Raw genomic sequence first — 21528 nt, forward strand, 5'->3', positions numbered from 1 at the left:
CTACACAAATTTCTTTTCTGAACCACCACAGCCACTCTTGATCTGTAAGTGGGCAAGTCCAAAGTCCGTGCATATGTACAAAAAAAATCAGTCTACTACAAAATAATCTCTGAGGTTTAGACTGTAGGATGGGTTAAAACCCTTCTGAGAGTAAAAGATATTTTGATTTTAACAATCATTTATTATTTCCATCTTACCAGTAAAATGATGTGATCTTGATGTTTTTTTCAATGCATGTTCAAGAGAAAATGTTTGACAACAGCCTATCAAACAAAAAAGCCAACAACCTATGCCACTTTGCAACAATATCACAAAAAATCTTCAACTGACAGTGACATTAAAAAATACGCATATTTACAGGCACCTTTTAAGAACAGAAAGCACACTTGGATGGAAAGGAAGAGAAACAGCAAAAGAGCTGCTGTTTTAGTCCCTCAAGTTCCTTATCCACATTGTGTAGTGCCTACAAACAAATTAGCTCATTTCAGGTAAAAAAGACCTTTCATCCCCTTTTGGCTAAGAATCTAATGTGTAAGGTGTGATGAGGAGATGGTCTTTCTCAATTGCACACAGCCCAGTTGTGGGCACCTGTGGGCTGGAACATCAGCCAAACTTTTGGGATATACAGACTCGTACACTAAACAAATTAGAGAACATTATGTGCATGAGTGAGCTGCAGCAAATCCCTCTTCAACATTTAGTATTATGAAGATATTACAATAAAATAGTATTTTATATCATAAGTATCCAGAAGGACTACTTATCTCTCTATTAATTAGTAAAATAATACTAGGAAACTATCAGTGCAGTATCTATAAATAGATGTAGGAGTCTGAGAAAAAAACCTCAACATGCTCTTTAACACAAAGGACACAAAGCAAATGGGTATAAACTACCCATGAAAGAAATACATCTGGATATTAGAGAAAGATTTCTAAACTTTCTTGAAGTTTTAGGAGGAGCTGCCCAAGAGCATCAGCACATTAAAAAAATCCCAACTAACCCAATTGTTTCATAATGAAGTTTGGCTTGTTAATGAATGTAATTATACTCTCCCATTATCTGAAATACAAGGACATTGGTATTAACTATCCAATCTACCTTATACTACTTTTTTGCTTACTGAGCAAAGGTATTGATGCCTGATATGTTAAGTTTCTAGAAAGCCTTTTTTAGTACTGAGCAATTCTCCTTTCCAAAATGTTTGGAACATCTTCTCCATCAAAACCAGACACTGGAAGCAAAAGGCAACAGACATTTTCAAGCTATCAGCATCTGATGGCTGAGGAATGTGACCTAAATTTATTTTACTGACAGCTACTGAGTAGACACATTTTGAATTGCAAGTGCAGAATCAAGGCTGCACTACGAGAACCTGCTAGTTCTCAGTCATTTTACGTATTCTTCATGGCCAATGTTTAACACTGGCTTTTTGTTTTAGGCATAAAGAGTCCTCACAAAACTGGTTCAATTCAAGCTTGCTGCATCTGATTTCATTAACAGAACTACACCTACCTCAGGCAAGATTTAAGATTGCTGTATTCTGACTACAGCTGAGATGAGCAGCTCTGTGAGGGAAAAATAGAGAAAGAAGTATCATCTATCTTCCACCTTTACAAAATTCTCCTTTGTCTGTTATTTGCAAATTCCATAAATATTAAACAGAGAAAATTTTTTAAAAGAGAAATCTGTAGTTATTGATATACCATACATGTTTTGCTCCCTGTAGAAGTCAATAAAGTACTCAAAATACTAGTATAAATTGGCTGTAACAAAGCTAGCATTTCAAGGGTCTAAAAACAATAAAAGACAAAAGGACAAATCCCATGAGAATTGGGTACTTAGATGAAATGATCACTGCGGAATGTCTTTTTCAGAAAAATAGAGAATCTGCACAAAGGAACTGAAGTACTCTGTTATTCAGAGATGGACTGTCTTTGCCATCATCTCAGCCAAACAATAAACATCTTCCCAATCTTACTCTATTTATAAAAAAATAATAATTATTATATTTTTTCTCATACTCCATGGTGACTATACTCAGATTCTTTTTACACTCTGCATTGTTGGTAAACTACATATTTTCAGTCAGTCTTTTAACATTTTAGATTGTATTGAGTTCTAATTCAGACAGCAAGAACCTACTGACCTTGTTCATTTAGTTCATATTTTTCCCTAGAGAAACAGATTTTTATGGATATATAGCTCTCACTGTGGTATATCATACAAATGTTGTCCTATAGTCAAAGACAAGTTAGCAGACAAGGTGGGCTACTGAGTTCTGCTCTAGCAGTTCCTGTGCTCCCCTAAGCCACAATTACTATCTATACTATCCAATGTGTAATACCTTTCATGTATCTGGAAATGCTTATGAATAATATTTTGTGGCATGATATACTGTCTCTACCGTTGTCCCATTTCATTTTTCTAAGTGCTACAGCAAAATAAACATTTACAGCTACAAGTTAGTTTAGCAGTATTCACCTGCATATATCTACTCAGTCTTGCTAAACCAAGTAATTTTGTTGTCACATTTTCCCCTTTCCATTATATTTTCAGAGAGTTCAGCTTTTACCTCCCAAACATTCTCCTCTATTTTTCTTTTATCTAAATTTTTAAGTTGAAAAAGAGTACTGTTCTTCAAATGAAATCTCCTGGGAGATAACATGTCATCTACTTGTGCCCCACTTATTAGCAGCAGCAAATGAAACTTCGCTGTTTGAAACTAAACATGCAACCATTTTTAGAAGAGTAATATCTAACTAGGAAATTTTGTGTAATTACCAGGTACAGGAATGTACAGCTCTTCAGGTCATTTTCCCTTGGCAATAAGTTCTTCCTTAATTCTAATTCACTGAGTTGAAAATATGTATTAATTTGTTTATTATTTTGCTCTCTTCAGAATCTACTCTTTAAAGAATGGGGGAAAAAAAATGGCAGGCAGCTCATTTACCTCATTTTTTAGAGCCCACATTATTCACTATTTATGAGCATTCAGGTGACTGGTAGGCATTCATGGAGATATTTGTGAATCCCAAGAGTTCAATAGATTGTTGTGTGAATGATTCATCGGGAAGTCTGCGTTGCAACTGGATTATCCTCTACTGAAAATCCACTATTTATTACTGGCAATTCTTCATCTTAAAGATACCCATTATGGAAAATGCCGAATCAATATCATCTCATGCATGTGACCAATAATCACTTTCAGCAAAGAAATACCATGTTTAAATACCGAGTTTCAAGATAACATTTCCCTGACTTTTATAGTCTTTGGAAAAAAACAAAACTGTGTTGTGTACATGCTGTAAATAAAGAGGTTGGGTTTTGCTTGGTTCCTTCCTTTTTGTTGGTGGTACTTTTCTTTTAATGTGAAGTGGTGTTAATTAACCCTACATGTGGTAGCTGGGAGAATAGCAAAGCTGTTGATCTGTCTTCATAACACTGTGGTTTTAGTGCTTTCAGGTTTTAAGTATATTTTTCTAGTATTTCTAAAGTTATTTGGGGGTAGGCTGTGTACGGAATCAACAGTCTATGATCCTTTAGAAGAATCAACTCCAGCATGGTTCTCTGCAATTGCCAGCACTGGGTGCAATGATCAACTCTCTACAATGGAAAAGTACCCTCACAGAAAATATTGCTTACATTTAAAATCAATATTTATCTGAGGCAAATAATTTTCCTTTATTCCATACTCCCTGATCATGAACATATCTTCAAAGGTAAATACATCTAGCCATAAAATTAGATAAGCCTTAATGTCATATGGACAACACTGTTAAATTCCCAAAGATGGGAGCTTTATTTTGTAGCATTTTGAACAAGGACAGTTAACAGCTACAATCCCTGCTGGCAACTTTTCAGTTTGGCATTTTTATTTCAAAGCCACATATGGTTCCCAAGTACAAAATAAACATTAATTATGTCTTTCTGTGCCTTTTTATTATGTACTCTACTCTTCTCTGGGGTCTAGAGTGTGTTTGTTTATTTTGCTATAACCAGAGTATCAACCATTTCCAACTCTGCAGAAGTCTCTCACTGGGTCCTGTGGTGTTGGAGTTTTGTGGATGGTGTCTTTTTTGGGGTATTTTTGTTGTTTCAGGTGGTTTGTTTTTGTCTGAAGTTTTTTTTTAAATTTTGACTTTTCTTGGGTTTTGATTTTTTGTTTTAGACAAGTAATTATAGTCTTACTTTGTAATATATTTGTAGTTAACTGAGATATCTATATGCATACAAATATGTAAATATAGGTGTGTCTTCACAGGTTCAGTTTGCTTCTTTCAGGTAATTAGAATAAGAATGCCATCAAATGTATGCGCAGAACTTTAGATTTTTAAAAGTCTGCACATTTGTGTTAACTAGTTAATGCTAATTAATACAGCAAGAAAAAAATGGAGACACTTTGTATTAAAATTTAAACTGAAGTTACAGTTTTCTTGGTTTACCTCATCCCTAGTGGCAATAACACAAGCTAGACAGTAACTTTTATAGCCAAAGGTCTGTAGTCTGGAGTTCCATTACATTTGCATTTAGACTCCTAATATGTTTTAGGCATATTTACTCCCCTTGGACTTTTAAAGGGTTTTTGACTGCAAAGTGCATTTCCATCTTTTTTATTTTTCTGGATGCTCTTTGATATAGTGATTAAAAAGCTAAAAATACTCTTCTAAGAATGTACATTATTATTCAAATGTAGTTAAGTCAAACATACAAACAAGAACAGGATCATTAAATGTGTCAATAGTCTAATTTCCCACCTATTTTTTATCATTAGAATATTTCTAATTTTTTCTGACTTGACACCTCATGGCTTAATGAAAAGAGTGTAGGAAATAAAAAGTACTAAAGATATGTGATTTTGAGAGAGAAAGTATTTTCCTGTAGAGAGAGAATATGAAATGTTACTGTATATTGCAGTCTGGTGCCATTTTCATTTCACTCTTTTTACTGTTCAGCTTTTTAGAAAACACAGCTGATTTATTATTTCTGTCTCACAGGACCTGTTCAAGACAAACCTGGAATATAAATATAACCTCCATGGTCTAGACAGTGCTTCACAACCTTCTTAGCCCATAACTCAATTCTAGCAATTTGGATTTTTTTTCTTGGCATTTTCCCACCTCTTTTATTGCATGTACAGCTGGGTGGATAAAAGTGCCTTACAGGTTGGGCAGTGCTGCTCAGACAGCGAGACCCAGAGCAGAGGGTCAGCGCACAGATTTCCCCAGATACACCATTTCCTACTATGCAATATCTGCCTCTGACTTCAGTGTTTTTCTGTCTGCAAGTGCTTTAGGCCTGCGGTGGTTTGACCAGGAAGAAGTGGGAATTCTGGGATGCTGTGGTCAAACCAATGGGTGCTCGGATTTTGATATTGGCACCTGGTGTGGCCAGTGGGGTTTGGACACACCTCCGAGAACACACAGGGGTTAAAAACCAGAGCTTCAGGCCTGGGAGCCTCTCTTGGGACTTCGAGGGACGGAGGTCGGATCTCCCTCCCCTGTCCAGCCGCTGCTGCTGGGCGGGGCAGGGGCAGCCATGCGGTAGGCCTGGGCCTGGACAGAGATGGGGGTGAGGAGGCCCTGGAGGATGGAAGGGTGGAAGAGCACCAAGAGACATCGGGCAGCCATTCCCCCCCCCAGGAGAGAGAGAGGGAGAGCTGGCAACGGAATGTGATAGCGGCCGGCCGAGGAGGAGAAGGGGAGGGTGCAGTGAGAAGGTGCCCGGGAGGGCAGCGTGGGAGTTCCGGAGCTCTGGGACAGGCAGAGACTGAAATTTTTAACCCTTTATCTTACATGATTGGGGCCTTGCAAAAATGCTGATCCTCCTCGGAGCTGAATAAGAAGAGAGATAGGAAATGAGATAATCAAGAACTAGGCCCGAGGGAAGTGGAGAAGACTGGCTGAGTGGGGAGAGATGACTGGAGTGGCCTTTCTGGCTGGACTTTTCTTGTGTGGCCATAGACTGAACCAGTTTCATTCCTGTGACACAGAGACTGCATTTAGGGGGAGGCAGTGCCTCAGAACCAGGAGGGTTCAGTGTGGGGACCCCTCAGCCCCAGGGGGTGGAAAAAAATGGGGGGGACAGATGTCCCGAAGCAGAGACTGTGCCCTTTTTGGAGTGAGACAAGGCATCCTTAAAAGACAACCCTAAAAGCAGCTCTGGTCCATGCGCAGTGGTGAGAGCACTGGGCATGGAAGGAAGATGTCACAAGCGGCAAAAGGACTTTCCGGGCGGTGCTGAGTGACATGGAAGCACATGAGGTTCCAGCGTGTTTCCAGGGGAAGCCTATGGTGCAAGAAGGACTCCTCTCCTCTTCATGATCTGAGGATTGAATATTCTAAAGTGAATATTCTAAAGTGCCAGACTGAGCAGTTGGTGATGTGGGGGAATGTATCGGATTGGGAAATTTTGGTGGTGGGAAGGAGGAAAGTGCTTTTTGTAAGGTTTTCAATTTCTCCCTTATAGTTTTTTTCCCTTCTTTTCTTGTAGTTTAGGAAATAAAGTTTTCTTTATTTCTAAGCTGGAGCCTGCTTTGCTTAGGTCACATCTCACAGCAGACACCAGGGTGAGGGTATTCTCATGGGGGCACTGGCTCTGTGCCGGGCCTAAACCATGTCAGACCATAGCATTTTTACAACATTTATGAAGCAGAATAGCACCCTAATCTCTACAAAGACTAGAGCGTGAAGTAAATAATATGATCAGATACCATTGCCTTATTTGCAACTCATTTTTAATGTCAAGTCTGGCACTCATTGTTTGCTCTTGGCTTGGCTCATTATTAGCTCATTCCAATGCCAGTGCTCACTGCAAATCTTTGGGGTCTACAGCTTCATTTGTTTAGACAACAGAAAGGCATAGAGGACGGGAAAAGAAATAAGAGCTCTCATTCACAAAGGATTGGAGAGGACCATGCAGCCCTGTCCAAGTGACAGCACCAAGCGCACAGATCCTCCACACACAGAGTATCTTTAAAAAGAGACCCGTACAGAAATCAGTTCTTCAAAGTGGATTGAAAAGCATAGGTCTCTATATAAGCTTTCTAGTCCTAGAGCCAACAGACATGATTCTCACCCAAAGCCCTCCATCACTCATGTATTCAGGCCAGGATTTACAGAGAATTGATTAATTGAACAGATTAAGCACTTAACTCTTCCCTGTTAAATTTGTTTTGTAAATGTTATTAACACACTGTTAGTGTTTTCATTTGCTATCCAACTTCCACTTAGTGTTATAATAGAGGCAGCAACTCAACCTCCCAGGCTTCTCCAAAGAAATTTAAACATTTCAGCAAAGTGAATCCCCTGTGGGGACTCCCAAGATCACACTGAATAAACAAACTCAGGCATCCAAAACAGCTACTTTAGGTCCAGTACTTCACAGCACTGCCACAAAACCTGCACAAAAGCACTAGTGGGAAAAGTAAATTTTATATCCATGGTGCTGTTGCATAAAAGTTAAGGAGAAAAGACAGGAGTTATAAATTACGTAGATGAGATTTCAGAATCGTGATTTTTTTGTTTTCCTGAGTTTCAAATTCCCAAATTTGTACATTAAGCATTAACACTTATCCTGGCCATCTTCAAAACATAGAGATGAGTCAGCAGCCTTTTTTAAAGCATGTATTTATCTTTCCTTCTTTATTTCTTAGTCTGAAATAAAATTAATCTCTATTCATTAAGAAATATAATTAATTGAATCCCTGTGTTGATTCATAAGTTCAGACTAGAGACTTTGGGGGACTGATCACACATGTGCAATTTCTTTACAAATTTAAGGCTGTCATTTAATATCTTATCCTGTTAAAAAGAATTCATTCCCACATGATTTGACCTAGTCTCTTACAAAGCATCTGCCATTTGGACACACAAGACATAATCATATTTTGCATTAAAAGTATGTTGTTGTTATAACATTTTCTACCTGTTTCTCTGCTACAACCTTATTTCTCATGTCTGCATTTAGAATAATTTTATCTCCAAAGACTTAAAAGGAATAAAAAACAACAGCAAACCATGTGGACAAAAAACGTTGTGTAGGTACTGGGTAAAGAGAACACAGCAATGCTCAACATAACAAAGGTACAGTTTGTGAATTTGCATATTCACATCTGAGAAGAGGATGCCATTTAAAGATGTAAAGATCACAATATTCATGATCACCTCCTCCATTCAGCTCAGTTGCCAGACACACACTATTTTGAAACTACACACACTATTTTGAAACGCCTGTGCTCACTAACCCCGAAACACAACCATCCAGAAGGCAGAAGTAGAATTGTCCTGTTTCCTCTAACACTGCCAATTTCACAGGAAAGTATTGCCTTTCTCTGTTCCCACCCCCATTAATCATTGTGAGTCTGTTTGGTTGTTCTTAACCAAAAAACCTGAATATCCCTACAGATACCCTTGTATATACCTTGGAGAGTTATGCTCAGCTGAGACTGAGCCAGTCCAAATTCCTATCCCAGACCAAACAGGGACAGATAGATCAATGGGAGTTAAAAAACGTTAAGTGAGGTATGAAATACCCCAACTGGGTGTGAATTCTAAAGCAAATTATAGTAAGCTATTCCTTCAAAATATTAATAACAGCTGTGTTAACTCAGTCCAAAAGGTTTATTTCTGCTGTAAATCCAGACAGAATAATTCTTCAGCCTGAAGAGTGAACTACTCCTCAAATACAGCGACAAAAATAGATTAAAGAACTTCAATTAACCACTGCATTTCAAATCTCTTTCAAATGTATGACTTAGTTTTTCTTTATACGAAAGATCATATTTTTCTTTCTGTTGATTCTTTCTCCTTTCATCATGTTGTCTGGGTTGTAGCTACAAAAATCAAATAATGAACTAACATAGCTGGCATATAAAAAAATGTGCAAGTAGATGGATTCCTCAAGAGATATGCAGTCTGTCTACTGTATTAACAACAAAGAGGCTTCCTGGAATTCTAGTAAACACTTCTACAGCATTTACATATACAGAATATTCTGGTTGCTCTCCAGTAAAAATGCAATCATTTTTCTGTGTGTTCTAAATAAATTTTAGGTATTCCTTAGAAAACAATAGGGGATGCTTTGATAGCAGCATTTGATTGTACCTCAATCAATGCAGACCAGTACAGCAGATCTGCGTGCAAGCTGAAGTAATGCAGTGATTTCTGGGTTCATCTTTTGATATACCCAATTTATTTTCAGTGTGCAAAATGTGCACACACACAAAAAAACTGGACACAAAAAATTCGATCAATATATTTCTCAAATTACATGTCACCTGAGGCAGTTTAAGACATCATTACTCTGAAAGCTGAGATCTTTATTTAGCCTACCTCTCCCAATTCTGCCAACTACTGTGAAAGTTTTAATGAAACAAAATGTAAAGGTTGTTATTAATTTCTTTTCTGGCTATGTACCTTCCTAAATACATATATATATATATAACTTTCCTATATATATCATGTGTACTTTCATCAAATAAGTCTAAAATAAGTCTCCTGGGGTGACTTGGATTCTTGTCACTTTAGGCCAACACCTGAATTTCTGTTCCTGTTTAACGCAAATATTGTCTCTTTTATTTTTCTTTCCTTCTTTGTTCTATTCAGCTTACTGAATTTGAAATCATTCAGTACAGATTTGTCCCTAAAGTAACTTTTTCCATAATTATGCTGCCTTTTTCCACTCAGTAAAATGAAGTATGGGATTACTGAAAAGCTGCCTCAGGATATTTACTGTTTCCACGCTTAAAAATCAATACCAGTTTGTACTCAAGAAACATAAATCAATGATATCCACCAAATTTATGCAACATTATCTGTGAAACTCCAAGAAGATCAAACTTTAAAGGTATGCCACTCTAAAACGAAAAAAACATCAATTATATACATAGCAACCACAGGGAAGCCACCATCCAGATAGAAAATTCTACAAATAGAATTTATTTTCTAACTAATGTGTGCAATCCTCTTTCTTCCTAGACCACATGTATTCACATGGATTAAATACAGTCTTATGCAAAATTCATCTAATGTGGAAAAAAAACCCAAAAGTCTCAATTCTTGACTCAGTTTTCAAATTATCAAAGCAAACATATATAAAACTCTGCATCAACAATCCATATGCAATCAACAATCACAAGAGGATTGACTACCTGGAGATACAGTGGGGAAACAAAATCCTAGATTTGCCATTCAGAATTTGCTGTAGTTTTGGTCAATGAAATAAAACAATGTTTCTCTCTTACTGTTAGAAAAATATTGATATAGCTGTTTGAATATCTAATGTTGACCCTCTTATGCGTTTATATAAGACAATTCCAAAATCATTACATAATCTGCCATGCCTTTGGGTATCGAGAAGTTCTATTTGTATAGCTCTATATAGTATTATTAAAGAGATGTAAAACATAGTTCAATACATGTTAACTTACATGGACTTCAAACAATACACTATTCCAGTAATACATTCATGATTACTATCTGAAATATATCAGGATCCAAAATATGGGAGACAAGAAACACTACAGTATTTCCTGAACCAAAAATTTTGGTATTTTTTTCCAAGTTTACAGAACATACAAGGCATAAATCAAAAATAGGAAGATCTCTCTGCTTGGCCTAGAGAGTTTGAAACACTCCCATGCCCCCCACACTGAGAGAAGGAGTCTACAGAACTGTTCAGTATTTCATCTCTACAGGTATTTTTACAAGACTTTTATGAGAATATATCAATACATCTGTATTTTATAAATAAGTTCATCCTTCAAAGTTTATTTCCTGCAAACATCACATGAAAACATAGCTTCGTGCAAATAAGCACAAGCTGAAGCTAAATTCTAAATTTAATTACTGATGATTGCCAGTGACTAGCTCCCTCTGTTACAGGGATAGTAGTAGATAGTCAGAAAATACAGATATTAGTAAGTGCTGAGACAACCAAATTTACCAACCAAAAACTCCAAGTCCCACTTTAATCTTTGTAAATGTTATTGTTCATCTAAATGAAAGCAGAATTTGGTTAACTTCCTGAAATCCAGCCAGCTGTGAAACATAGCCCACTGTGTTAAATAGCCTATGAAGCAATATTGTACAATAAAAATAGTTTGTGCTATGCTCCAAGGATTTATTTAAAAGCTCTAAATGAAAAATATTCTGAAAAAATGAAAACAGCAATAGAAAAAGAATAAACAGATGTACACGTCTTAGTTATAAAGAACTTGCTCAAAGATTTTGAGATCATGAAGTTCAAAAGTCACAGAAAAGCATTTTTATTAGTACCTTCCAATGGTGTCTCATGAAAATTCATCTCAGCTGGGATATCCATATATGTTTTGTTTCCCTTAGCTCACACATGTACATTCAGACACAAGCTGACTCAGAAGAAAATTGAAATAAACATTGGGGAATATTTCAGACCAAAATCAGCTACAGCCGTAGTTCCTGGCCCCGCTCTCTACAATCCAAGGGCTACAAGACTTGTCAACATATTCCAAAGAGCTTACTGGCAAGGAGAGGTGGATGGTTTCACAGCTACAGATTATACTGATTTCAGCCTCACAGTGGCACACAGGTAGATTTCCTGTAGAGCTGCATCCCCACAAAATCCAGTGACGAGCTCAGTAATGGATTTTCCTGGCCACAGCCACCGAGTCTGGGCAGCCCTCCTGCAACTTGCATGATGTAGCACCTCCAGACTGCTTGTGAGACACAAGGGCATCATGACCAACAGGATGTCCATTCCTGCGCAGGAATTTGAACGGGGTCTGTTGGAAAACAAGTGTGGTTTTGAAGAAAAGAAGGATCACAACATAACGATTCACCATCAGGAAATAAAAGCCTTTGCGGGAAATACATAGCTATCATGACTCTCATTTTGTGATTCAGGTTACACACTCAAATTTATTTCCCATGATGTATCATATGCTGCTATAATAAAAAATAATAAATTTGGCTAGTTAAAAACTCCACTTATAATCAAAAGAAAGGGGACTTGGTAATTTCTTTTCATCACTGTCCTTTTAGACATTTTCACCTTGATATAAAAACAAAACATTTTTTATGCTTTCTTTAATATTTACACTTGACTTTTATCACATTTACAGTGGGGCAAGGTTCACATATAAGTGCTTTTTTTTTTTTCCCAAAGACTGAAACAGTAGTTACATCAATTGCCACAATATTTAATTTCCTGCCTTCAAAATGGTGGCACTTTATCCAGATCATCAATGCACATGGAGACTGTGGATTATTGGACTCCTACAGGGGTAGACTGCTACAGGGAGAGCAGTTCCTTCCTCTCCTCCCCTCAAGCGCATCACTCACTGAGCATGCACACATACCTTGCTAGGCAGCACAGGAGAAACTTCCCCTTCCTAACCTCCACTCTGGTCAGGAATATGGCCACTGTCCTGTCATTTGGAGAGACAAGAAGTGATGTACTTCTGACTCACCATATAACTCAGCACATGGTGCTCATCGTGTCACTAATGAATTGTCTCTGGTCTGCCCAAGATTTATTTTACATATCCTCCAGCATACTTGGAGATCTAGACATAAAGCTGAGCAATCTGCTCATGCATCTGCAGTGCATTCCAGAGTACTCCAAATCTTTACAACAATGAATTAACAACCAAGTTACTTACACTAAGAAGCACAACCCTAGTAATTGTTTTACAATGTTATGCAGGACAAGGAGTAATGGCAATAAACTGGAAGAAGGAAGGGTTGGATTAGGTATTGGGAAGAAATTCTTTACTGTGAAGGTGGTGAAACACTGGAGCATTGCCCAGAGAAGTTGCGGTTGCTGCATTCCTGGAAGCGTTCAAGGCCACGTTGGATGGGGCTCTGAGCAATCTGGTCTAGTGGAAAGTGCCCTTGCCCATGGCAAGGGGGTTAGAGCTAAATGCTCTTTAAGGTCCCTTCCAAGCCAAACTATTTGAGACCTCTGGAATTTAATAAAAAAGGAAACCAAGACAGAATAAATTTATCATACACATTCTCCCCATTCCCTCAGCACATTTAATTTCAGATAGACGAAGTTATACGAGGAAGCATTGCCTTTGACATTTAAAAATAATTGTTTTCTAGTTTCTCAGTATCAGCTACCCAATGTAAATTCACATGTGAAAAGACAGCTAAGAGATTATGCAGATATTAGAATAAAACTAAGTCCTCAGCTACACTTTTTAAAGGAAAATCTCTTTGGCTGGCTAAAGTAATGTTGCATAACACCTGACAGCAACTTCCATCAACTATTCATAATGTGTTTTCAATGAGCAATACTACTCAGTTTCTATACATTTAGATGAGAAACAGAGGTAATCTTTTCTTCATTCACATCTTTAAATTTTTTAAGTGATAACAAAAAGTCTTCTGTTCTTGAAATTGATGTGCAAGTAAAACAGGTCCATCATCTGCATCATGGTTTAAAACAACAGTGTGGTTTGAACTCCTTGTTGTTTCAGATCACACAAAGTCAGCTTTGATAAACAGGAATTCCAATGAGCCATGCAGGTCAGGCACATTTCAATTTTTTATTTTTTCTTCAAAATGTCTTTCAGCAAATTGTTTTGGTTGTGTCTAAGATATAGTGTTTTCTATTCTGAAATAGTTTAACACTATAATTTTTTTAAAGGAAGGTTAGAAAAGACTGACAGGAAAGCAATTAAATCCCTTAAGAAAGGATTAACACTTTGGGAAGGGCAAGGATACAAAACCAGTTATCATTATTTAATATAATTAACATTACTGTTTAGTTAGACATTTTCTAACATTGTCATGTTTCAGCAATAATTTGTCCTTAACTTCTGTTACAACTTCAACAAGTCCAAAAATATTCTCAGAAAGCAGGTAGATAATCTCAATAGCATTTTCCTTATGGTTGCCCCAACTTACCTAACTGGAGGAGTAAGACTGTAGGCAAGTGGGACTGCTTGCACTCCTGACAGCCCCAGGGAGAATTTGAATTTCACAGCATCCAATTTCACCCTCTTTTTTCTCCTCATACACAAGATAAAGATGCTTCCTCTGATTTGCTCAGGGAAGCACTTTACCAGAAACATGATGCATGGCATGAAGCAAAACACCCACAAAATAAATGTGAGACACTGGAGCACAAGGAGAGGCTTTGTTCCTTTTTTCCAATGGCCCCAAGAGAATCAAAATGAGACAAACATAAATATTTTTTTTCCTAATTACAGAAGTGACACAGACAGTAACCTAATGAAGCTACCACATCACCAGTTTTTTTTACATATATTCTGCACCAGTTATCATTCCATATTTTAATCATTAAGGATGAAGCAGACTTCTGACTTTGTGGGCAGCAGGTTAATGAAGAAATATCTATTTACAATTAAAACATTAAAATATCTAAATAATCTTATCATACTTACTAGTCACACATAGTACAACATACATGCAAAAAAGTACTCAGCTTTACTCAAGCAAAGAGCTGCAAAAAATGTCCTCAATGCTGTATCTTGAATGACAGAATAGAGAACTAGTTATGGATTACAATTATTCACTTAATAGTTAATGATCACAAGTTAATCCACTTGTGATCATTATGCAACATTTCCCAATAGTACAAAATTATGAAAATCACTGGGGGGAATAGGAGTCGTTTGTGGCAACTCTGTTTCTTCTAAGACTGGGATGCACTAGCATTAGCATCTCTGAAAAAACAAGGCACAGTAGGGCAATTCAGAGAATCTGTTGGCAGGGATCTGCTAAAAACCGTCTTTCACATGTCAGCACGACACTGCTCCCCTTCCTACTTCTTTCATCTTTACAGTGACAGATGACTGGGGCTGGAGTAGCATATTATACTGTATTTCTCTTTCCCAAATGCTTGCTGGCCTGGCTTCACTTGAGGCCTTTAGGTGCTAATGAAATATAAATGATAATGCAGACACTGAGCTCTAAGTGCTTCCTAAAAGCTTAGCTGAAAAATACATTTGAAATAATACAGGATTTATTTGTCCTACAGGATTTTTTAGTGTTTTGCACAGAATTAACATTTTTAGATGAGCATGCTTTGAGGTCAGGGCAAGAATTCTTCTCGCATAAGCAACTCAGCTGAAAGTAATTTACTTGAGAGGCTTAATCAATCCTCCTTTTGAACGCATCCAACTTTGCAGCAAAGCAGCATTTGATGGAGTACATGTGATGGAGTACAGAAAAACATACTGGAAAGGTTCCTTTCAATTATAGCATTTTAATTTGACAGAAAAAGTTTGTCTTTTGCAGACTGTGGTTTGCTAGCTAGAAATGCATTAACTTTTGAGAGAAGGAATTTCTGTCACATCAATCTAATGTGTCTGTCAACTACCTGATGTCTCTACTGGGGTAACATAAACTTTTCTGAATTGTCATATCTTCACTGAAATCGTTAGTCATCCTTTAGACACTGAAAATACCCAAAGGACCAATCTTTAACAAGAAGGATAGCAGAGTGATTAACAAGTCAAGCCCCAGGTACTTTGGACTGCACAGCAGCAGCTGATACAGGTTTATTCTTTGCACTTCCATGTTATTTGCTGCATTCATTGGGCAATCTCTGGTTATCCTGCATAAGGTAAAATATTCTTTCCCAAAAAAGATTAGAATCTGACCACAATTTTTCCACATTCCACTGAAATCATTAGCATTTTGGACACAATGAAGATGGCAGAATTTTGTCTAGCCTATGCGCCAGGGCCGTTGAAATTTGCTGCTTTGGAGTTAAATGCAGATTATTGCAGAAGCCAGGAGTTGCCATATGTTCACAGTAATCAATGGTTTTTTATCTGTAATGGCTATCCAAAAGCTTTTGTGTATGGAGATGTTAGTAGTGTGTGGCTTTAGGCAGATATCTATTAATTCATACCTAGATAGATAAATATAAACAGTCAAAGACAATAAGGCTATAAGGCTGTCATTGATCTTAACCAGCACAATGTCTAGAGAGAAGTAGCATGATTGCAAATCAACTACAATATTAAAATATATTCTATTAGACTACATCTTCAGTTAAAGAAATTACCAGATACAAATTTATTACAGACTAGATTCAGATGGGAACTATAAAGATTGATTACCTACTTCATTGTTTCAACAAAAATGAATGAATGTAATTTATTTCTACATAGACTTCATGGACTTTCACAATGTGTCTAACAGAATTTATGAAATAAATTTAGATAAATTCTTGCACTATTATGGAAAGTTACAAAAATATAACCAAAACATTAACACAGTTGTGATTATATTAGGAATTTAAATTTATATTTATTTAAGTAAGCCAATTTCAAGTATCTGCAGGGATGCCTTATAGCAGGTATGCTGGACTGAAAAAAATAATTCACAAAAAAACCCCAAACCAAATCACTAAAAATCAACTCTCCCTATCCCCATCCAAATTCCACCCCTTAAATATTGATCATTGGTGTTCACTGATGAACAAAAAAACTGAGCAATGAGGGAAAAAATCCAAAGAAATTCGGTACTTTAGATGTCTTGGAAAGAAAAAAAAATTAAATTGATGCAATTGGCAATGAAATAAAATCAGAATAGCAATGAACAGATTACCTTGTAAGCCTGAATACAGCTAGACAAAACCAAAACCTCTGGATACTAAGGTATGAATATTCAATAAAAGATAAAGATCCCTATGTAGAATTTCAAACTGAGAACTTAATGAGACTCTCCAATGAACACTTCACAAACTGCTGTTTTGAAGAAATTTTCAGTATCTGATTGCCAGGGAAAACATTACAAGAAAAGGCAGAAATAAAGCCATGTGGGAACAGAAATAACTGATCAGAAATTTCAATATTTGGAATGCCTAAGCAGTAATAAGACTCACCTGTGAGAAGAATATTAAATGAAGAACACTGAAGCAGAAATAATCCATTTTGAAGATTTAAAATACAGGCTTCTTAAAAAACAATTAAGATGACAGAGATTATTATAAAAGACAAAGATAAAATGGCACAACAGTCTCAACTGCACTTCAAAGTTATTCTAGAAGACTAAATGGACAAATAAACATATTCTTCTGCTGCATTTTTAGGCAGACCTTCTGGTTGGTACTTTTAACACAAAACAATTTTTTTTTTGATCCCAAGCAATGCTTAAATGGAATGGTATATTCACAACTTCTCTGTGAAACATGTTCCATTGTCTCACCACTCTCAAAGTAAAGAACTTTTTCCTAATATCTAATCCAAATAGTCTAAACTTACCATCTTCCAGTTCAAAACCATTTTCACTTACCCTCTCACTCCGTGACCTTGTAAAAAGTCCCTCTCCAGCATTCTTGTAGCCCTACCTTTTTATACTGGAAGGCTCGCCCCAGAGCCTTCTTTTCCCAACTCTCTCAGCCCACCTTCATGGCAGAAGGGGTCCAACCCTCTGATCATCTTTGTGGTCTTCCTCTGGACTCACTTCAACAGGTCCCTTTCCCTCTACTTCTCATTTTTGGGGCTCCAAAACTGAACCCAGAAGTGGAGAATCGCTTCTCTCAAAGTGCTGGCCACACTGCTCTTGATGGGCTGCCAGCACACTCACTGCTGGGTCATGTTGAACTGCTCATCAACCAACACAGGCAAGTCCTTCTCCAGAGGGCTGCTCTCATTCCGTTCCCTGCCCAGCCTGTATTTGCACTTGGGATTGTCCAGACCCAGGTGCAGAACCTTGCCCTTGCCCTTGTTGAACTTCATGAAGCCCTCAAGGGGTTACCTCTGAAGCCTGTCCAGGTCCTTCTGGATGGCACCTCTTCTCTCAAGTATGTCAGCCACACCACAGAGCTTGGTGTCGTCAGCAAAATTTCTGAGGGTGCACTCGACCACTGTTTGAAGGACAAAATTCACCTTCATTCAAACTTGGATGAAGTTATTTTCTACATAAAAATCTTAGCTTTAAAATCAGAAAAGATGAATTTTGATAATAAAAGTGAAAATTTCTGTATTTAAGTACTACAAGGGAAAAAAATCTCATCATAGTAAAGCCTATAGATTATTTTCAGTTTGCTTTCATTCTTACAAAATTGATAATCAGTATCCACTAAGAGGAACAGAGCAAGGTAATTAATGATATTTTCATTTTAGTGGATATATACGAATGTGCTGAAATTTGTCTTGTTTGTATAGAGGAAGCACAAGGGGAGAATTTTTGCTTAGAACACAAAACAATACCAACAAACAAATTAACAAAACCCAAAACCAAGACACAAACAAAAACTTCCCCGCCACAAAAGCACTTACAGCCCCGCAATCTCATATGATTAGACAATTTAAAATATATAATATTTAACAAGTGCCAGTTGCTGCTACATTGATATTAAAACAAATAATTCCATAATTGCTGATCATAAAGTAGTTTTATAATTTTTTATCAGAAATAAACTGATTTTTTGAAGCTCCAACCTTTTAAGAGACAGGAGAATTGAACCCAATCTTCCTTCACAATAGGGATAGAATCTATGCCATAAGTGTTAATTTTAAGGGCCAAAAATAATCATAGAATCATTAAGGTTGGGAAATACCTTTAAGATGATTAAGTCCAACAATTAAACCAGCATCACTGTGTTCATCACTGAACTGTGTCCTCACAGTACCACATCTATATGTTTTTATGAACACTTCCAGGGATGATGATTCCACCTTTTCTCCTGGCAGCTACTTCCAGTGTCAGCTGCCTTTGAGTGAAGAAATCTTTTCTAATATCCAATATTACCCTCCCTCATAATCTACCATGTTGCAAAATTTTTGTCCCCTTGGTACTACATGGCAGTATTTATGGTCTCACACCCCATTTGCTGTCAGAGAGCTCCCAGCTGTGTCTGCACAATAGAAGAGCTGCCTTGGTACTACAATCAAAGGCTCTTGCAAATGTCATTGTAAAGCCTTTATTTTAATAACTCAAGTAACTTGCATTTTGGTATCAAAAAAGGTCATAAAAATAAGCTAATGGCAACTCCAATTAGTAGCTCTACACTCTGGCAGCATGGATCTGAGAAATCAATCTGATGTTTTGTTTGCCAAGATCTTCCTTTGTGTAATCAATGTCTGCACCCAGTATATTTATGATTGATTTTTTCCTCTGTTCTACTTCTCTAGACAAGTTGCAGACATATTTCAGTTATTCTGTCATCTTTTAACAGCTTCTCTGTGTCCCTTGTTCCATTTGTTTTCAAATTAAGTTCCTGCTCATTCTAGCAAAGGATGAACTCCTGATATATAACTGTGCTTAACCTGACATCATCAGTATTAACTTATTGAATAGCTATTTCAGAGCAGAAAGGGGACCAGTGTGACACTGGAATGCTGGTTCACTGGAGGTCAGGATGATAACAGTACTACCTACACTATGCTTCTCTATAATAATTTCTTATTACTGCCAGAGTTATTGATGCATGCAGAACAAAAATAAAAAGATTATGAATTAATAAGACTGATGGAGCTCATAGAACAGCAAGCAGATTCCACCTGCTAGATTTAACCAAATGATTCTGAGACAAAACATGAGAGAAAAACACTCAGAAATTGAGCTGCTGACATTCTTAGCACTGATTTTTCAGTTGTTGAAAAAGAAAGGGGAGAGCTAGCTAGTTTTAGCACTGCTCAAAGCAATACTGTTCCTTCCTTCCCCTTCTCATTTTTCAGCAGCAGACTAATTTGTTCTGTACAGTACTATCTACTTTGTTGGCATTGTCAGGAAGTAATTCCCATACTGTCAAATGTGTATTTGGGAAGAAGCAGAAACCTTTCCCATTGTTCACCAAGAAGAAACTGCAGATGTGCATGGGTAGGAACCACTTCATCCTTTATTTCACCAGTTCCTGCTGCTTGGACACACCAGGCAGTACCACCCTGGATTTCTATTTCTTTGTTAACAAGTCATCTGCATGGGAGAGTCAGAGGACATTTGTTTTACCACACTCTCTCCTGATGTTTGTACTGTGAAAGTTCAGCTAAGTGGCAATGGCAAATGTACCAGTCCTTTAATCTGAATCAAAGAAACTATTATACAGAGACACATTTCTCAACAGTGGAGTAAGCCATAGCTTGTCAAAGGTATTTCTGCAGAAACACAGGGAGGAGTTTCAGGGAGGTGACTTCTCAGAGAAACCTGTGCCTGAATGTGGGGATCCATCTCTTCACAGCTGGGTGGGAAGTAGGCAGAGGCAGCATCAGTCTGTCCAGGAGGTAAAAAGGATACACAGTGCATAAATCCAGGAAGCTCCAGCAATGGGCATCTCAAATAAGGCCATGCAGGGAGTCTGCGGTATAATAAGCCTCTCTAATAACTGGCTGGCAAATACTCCATAATAAGTTCCTCTAGTACTAAAGTTTAACTCTCTACACAGTTCCAAGAGAATTTAAAACCCCGTTATTCTTTACTGTTTATTATTTTGTTTTTTCTTATCTTTTTTTCATACCACATCATTATGCAACTTCTTACATGCATAGCAAAACCAAGGTCTCTTTCTGATTTCATGAATACCAAGAGAAATGTTTTCCTAAGCAATTAGTAATCATCCTAAGCTATAGTTCCACTCACAGTTATAGAAAGTCAGGATAAGAAAATATTTGAAATGTAAAGCGTATCCACTACTAAATTATCAAAAAGACATAATAGCAGGATAGTAAATATGTGGTATGTATATTTAGTATTTATTATAGAAATTTACTGCATATAAATTATAAGAAAGTGCCAGATGCATCTAATAAACATGAATAAGGAAGGTTTCATACCCCCAGAGCTATATATGATGCTGTCTTATAACTCTCTGGTTGAAAACACTATGTGAAAATCACTTCACCTTGTTTAATTGGAATTGGATCCTCTAAGTCTTCTATCCTGCATTAACCAACTAGTCCAAAGCAAGTTTCTATTAACCTATTCTCCACATAAGAAGAAAAATGCAGTCTTTACTAAATAGGATTCCAAGGAGCAAAAAAATAAGTACTTTTTAGCAGAAGCATATTTTATAACTGTAGTTCTTCTTTTGAAGAAACACATCCTAATGGATACATTTTGATCTTAAGTATTATTTTAAAATTCTCCTTTTAATTTTTAATATTAAAAATAAAAAAGAAAAATATAATCATTTTCATCAGACCACCAAACTTTGGAAATGTGAAAGGGAAATATTTCCTAGCAAAAAAAAAGTAGCTCCCCTAGCCATATTATATGCATGAAGAAGGGAGTAAAAATAATGCTTTCATTTCCCCCTTAAAACACAAATAGTTTTTTTGAAAGGATAACTTATACTCTTTCATAAAGAAGGAAATAAATTTCAAGGAAAATTGCTACAGGATTAGCAATAGAGTTTAGTCATTGTTACTAGTGATTGAGAAGCAGGGAGTAAAACCACATAGATTTCCTTGGACACTTGATAAGGAATTTTTAGGTCAATCCATGTATTTGAGCCAATAAACAGAATTGTCATATTTTTTCCCCTTATTTCTTCTGTGACTTTTTCCTGAGATTTTAAGAATTGTTTACTTTCAGTAGGTTTTTCAGTGAAATAAATAGCCACCAG

Source organism: Ammospiza caudacuta, chromosome 1, assembly GCF_027887145.1.
Source record: "Ammospiza caudacuta isolate bAmmCau1 chromosome 1, bAmmCau1.pri, whole genome shotgun sequence".
NCBI lineage: Eukaryota > Metazoa > Chordata > Aves > Passeriformes > Passerellidae > Ammospiza > Ammospiza caudacuta.